Genomic DNA, 5000 nt, shown 5'->3' with positions numbered 1-5000 from the left:
AAACCGAGTCAGATGTTAGGTCAAACCGCATTAGGGCAAAGGCCATTGGAGCACTAATCATTTGTCTGTTAGTAAGCACAGACACTGAAATGAATTTGAATCCTGCACATCCTAGCCCATGGTAACATACAGATGCGAAAATGTGTTCGTCAAAATATTGGGGGAATTCAAAGTCTTGTTGTCAGGTCACCAAGAAACACACACACGCACAAAAATGTAACTTGTCATGAATCAACAATAGAAACCTCATCTTTAAGCTCTGCACCAAGACCATAACTGGCATATTTAGTCACGTGTGGCCTAAACATTTTTTCAATATGGCCCTGTAAATCGTCAATGAACTTGGATTCTCAGCCATACAGTACCGGGTGAAGTCCGTTCGATCACAACAAGTGTAGTCATGTAACCGTGTTTTCAACGAGATGACAAAGACACCATGGCGACGGAAGATGACGGAGGCAAGATTGCAACGACAAAGGACATGAGATGCAGGAGCTGCGACGACAAAACCCGTTGCACCAGAAGCTGTGCAACAAAAGCTGATGCCGCGAGAGAAACGGCGGGAACCGAAGAGGGCTTAGGCGCCGGGGGGGTGGGGGTGGGGGTAATGGGACTCGAAGCTGCGGCAGCAATTTCTAATCGGACACATTCGTGGAGCTATACGTCCACGATGCCGGAGAATGGAGTTGGCACAACTTGAGTAACCAACTCAAGTTTTTGATCATTTCCTCCTCAGAATCCTCTTCGCTGAAGCCGCCGGATCATCACGTTTTCTCTGTTCATTTTTTTTTCTTCTTCTATCACCGCTCCCTCACCTTCTAAATCTTTATCTTTGCTTCTTCTCTCTAAATGTCTTCACCTTCTTTATTTCTCTCCCTCAGCCATTATCCTTTTCTTCTTTATAATTTTCTGTATTTATCTCCCTGTCGTACTCCCTTATACTTTCTCCCTCACATTCTCTCTCCCCCATCCTTTCTCCCAACCTCTGTCTCTCTTTTTCCCATTTTCCCTCCTTCTCGAATTCTCATTTTTGTAATTTATTTCACTTTTCCACAAAAAAAAAACCGAATCCCCATGCATTTCTCCATTTCCTGTAATTCATACTTTTAACAAGAATAGAAGTCTTAATTCCACCATTTCCTTTGAAGAATCCCGGTGGTTCGTCCTGGCTCCATCTCCCCAAACGAGCTACTACGTCTAACCCCATCCCTCGAAACAGCGCAGGACTTTTTGACCTCTTCTACGTGAAGAACCTCTCGACAGGTTTTCTTCAGTTCGACGGCAGACTATTTCATTCAGCTGAGGGACCCGAGGCTTACCGGAATCTGGACCGAGATGGACATTTTTTTTTTTTTTCTCAGATCGATACATAAAAGACGAATAATCTCATATATTCCCATTCGCTCGGGCTCCTTCCCATAAATATAATTGAATGAACATAATATAATATCATTTGCAAGGTATTCCTGTGTGGGAAGTGGCACGGAGGCCGCAAAGGATTTGTAACTAATCATTCCAAAGTCTACCTTCCACCATTCTAAATCTTTCTTCCATCTCGAATTTACTCTTCACAAGCTCTTCCGCTAATTTTGCACATTCCATTGTCCTTGAGTTCTTCCTGCCCACCTTCATCTTTCCTAAATTGAAACAATGTTATGTCGGAAGCGACACGGAGGGCCGCAAAACATCAAAACACGTGTAATTAAATTTTACAAAACCATCACAGATCATCTCATACATTCTACCCCTTTTGATATTTCTCTTTTATTTTCGGGTTCTCCCTGTCCCTTTCTATCAATCCTGTACAGGCATAACGTTACCTGGGAAACGGGTAGGAAGGCTACAAAATTGTATTGTATCTCAACCCATTCCGTATGAGTGAGATTTTTTCGTTTTCGTGTGACCGATACCAAGGGGTCAACTCTGGATATGGGATCACGGTCTATCTCGACTAGCCTCTCTACTACAATTTCCCTTTACTAATTTCACCACGTGGCTGCCGCTATAATATTTCCGTCATCACTATGGTATCACTGTCCATTGCGAGGAGGTTCTGGAGTTAGCTTAAGACTCTTCACCATCATCCCAAAACCTTGGTCCTCATTCTTTCTCTTCACTCTTTCACATGGTGTTCCTGCGCGCATTCCTCTAACCTCGGGCCATCCTCCTCCTCTTCTCTCCATTTCCGTCCACCTTATTCCAAAAGCTCCCACGCTTCAATTCCATTCGTTTCCGCTGCTTCTGCCATCATTACGTGGCTCCTCCTTCATTTCATTTCCCTCACCGAGTCCTCCAACGCATACCCTCTATCGCTCTCTCCCAAAACTGCATCAACACCGCACCTATCCCCCTTACGACCATTATCACTAGTATTATCGTCACTATCACCATTAAAACAATCAATAAGCGTCGAATATACAATCAGTAACCTCATCATTACAACCACAAACCCGGACATTATAGTCTCTGTGGCCACGAATACTACAGTGCACTATTACCATAACCATCAATATCATACCAACCTCTTCTTCCTTTTCCTTCAATGTCTTATTTCCTTCGCCTCCTAATACCTCATCTCACCTCACCACACCTCCTCCCCTTCCCTCTCCTTCCTCGCCTTCTTCCTTTTTCCTCCTCAATATTCCTGCTTTCTCAGCGTTTCATTTCCTCCTCCCCCTAAAACTATCTCAGCCATTCTTCCTCCTCTTCCCTCTTCTTCCTCGTGATCTTCCTCTTTCCTCTTCCTCTCTTCCCCCTCCCCTCTTTTCGCGTTCCCCCACCTTCCCCTCCGCGATGCCATTGAACCCTCACTGTGAAAATAATGACGGAAATTGGTTTTGTAAAGTTAAATTAGCCTTCGTCACTGACCCGTCGCCTGCACCCCCACCCCTCGCTTCCCTCTTCTCTTCCTCCCATCCTCCTTCTATTCCCTCCTTCTCCTTTCTGACCCTCCCTTCCCCTCCTCCCCACCTTCTCCATCTCTTCTTTCTTCTTTATCTCCCCCTCTTCTTGTATTCTATGATCCCTTTCGTTCCTCCTCCTTCCTTTCTATCCTTGTTTTTCTTCCTGTTTCCCATCAATCGTGTACTATTCTTCCCCTCTTTTTCCTCCATTTCCCGCCTTCTTATATTTGTAATTGGTATTTCTTATTGCCTTTCCTCACTCTAATCGCTTCTTTGAGTTCTCCCTGCCTTCCCATCCTTTATTTCTTCTTCGTCTTTGCTCATTCTTCTTCTTCTTCTCATACTCGCCTTTTCCATTTCATTTTTTAAGAATTATTTTTCGTTCTTCTTGAAGCCCATTCACGGCAGCCTCGTTTGTAAAATAAAAGAAAAGTTAATTCCACTAGACTCGTTTCTTCAAAAAGAGAAAAAAAAAATCAGTTTGCTTGTCTATCTCATCATGGAATTCAATACTTTCCATATGTAAATAGGAAATGAAAAATGAAAAGAAAAACAGAAAAAAGGTAATATATATATATATATATATATATATTATATATATATTATATATATACATATATATATATATATATTATACATATATATATATATATATATTATACATATATATATATATACATATATATATATATATATCATATATATATATATATATATATATATATATATACATATTATGCACGCACATAATTCTTAAAGTAACATATTTAACGAATGAGCTGCTTGTTAGAGAATGCGTCTCTTACTGGAATTTTCTTGGGTATTTTTTTTCTTCATTCCAATTCTCATTTCTACAAGACAACCATCCCGTTTTAGTCAAAGAAGAATACAAAAATTCTAATTCATCGCCCAGTCTATGAATGAAGACCAGCCACATCCTTAGCCTAGGCAGCAATTATGTACCTACACGGTAGCCAACCATAAAGCACCGAAATTCTAATGAAATGTCGAATTTTAACATAATGTGTTCCTAATTACGTCTATTGTCAACCCATAGCTTTAATCTTTTGCTCATTTTAATCATTTTTCTCTCATACCCGATCTTACGTATCTCTTTCTCTTTCTGTCTCTTTAGTGTATTTTCTATTTTGACGTATACTTCATATTTTTCCCCCTTGTCTACATCTAACCCTATTTTTATATCCCTGTCTTCTCCCTCTTCATAGCCTTACTACTCCTCCTCCTCCTCCTTCTCCTCCTCCTCCTCCTCCTCCTCCTCCTCTTCCTCCTCGTCCTCCTGCTTTACTCCTCCCTCTCTTCTTGTTCTTCCTCCCTCTCTACCTCTTCTTAAACCATCCTCTTTTTGACCCTCCTCCTCCTCCTCCTCCTCCGCCTCTTGTCAAGCCTCACCTCCCATCAACCCAATCTATCCCAGGCCTTTGTCCTCAAATCTGCTCCTCCCCCTCCCCTTTTTCACCCTCCTTCGTTGTCCCTCGATGGACGAGCTCCTCCTGACGATGTAATTCTAAATAACTCGTTGTCGGGCAGAAGTCCTCTTCAGACCTTCCAATACGGTGACGCACGATTCATACTTGGTTCTGGTGAACAACAGGCGATTTTATTCAGCTGCAGGGGCATAATACAAATGAAAATTGGGAAAAGAAAAGCCACGATCACTAGGTAACATTTTCCCCCCCTGATCCTGTACCTCTGTTGAATAAAATAAATTGATCGTGGCCGGGCAAAAAGAATTAATGCTATGTCACCGTTATCAAAGGATTAAGTACTTTCTTCTATTCTGCAACTTTCCCTTTTCTCTTGGTTTTCTTCTTCCCCTTTTCTTCCTTAATTAGAAGAAATGCACAAAACAGCCAACATAAAAATGTCCACGAAACAAAGTACACATTTACATACATGCATAATACATACATGCATACTACATAAAACAACACATACATATACACATACTGCACATGCATACATCCACATACATGTATGCATATATATATATATATGCATACACACACATACGTACATACATACATACATACATACTATATATACATACATACATACATACATACATACATACATACG

The 5000-nt window shown here is 41.1% G+C and overlaps 1 protein-coding gene across 9 annotated transcripts in view; it reads right to left on the bottom strand.

Moving 5' to 3' along the window:
* The window catches only part of LOC143035703 (uncharacterized), a 687713-nt gene that overhangs the window by 295380 nt on the left and 387333 nt on the right, over positions 1–5000 (bottom strand). The window lies entirely within an intron of this gene.

Source organism: Oratosquilla oratoria, chromosome 19 (genome assembly GCF_046742065.1).
Source record: "Oratosquilla oratoria isolate Oo_2021 chromosome 19, ASM4674206v1, whole genome shotgun sequence".
Lineage (NCBI taxonomy): Eukaryota > Metazoa > Arthropoda > Malacostraca > Stomatopoda > Squillidae > Oratosquilla > Oratosquilla oratoria.
Note: the sequence above shows the minus strand (reverse complement) of the source record. Positions and strands in the feature narration are given on the sequence as shown.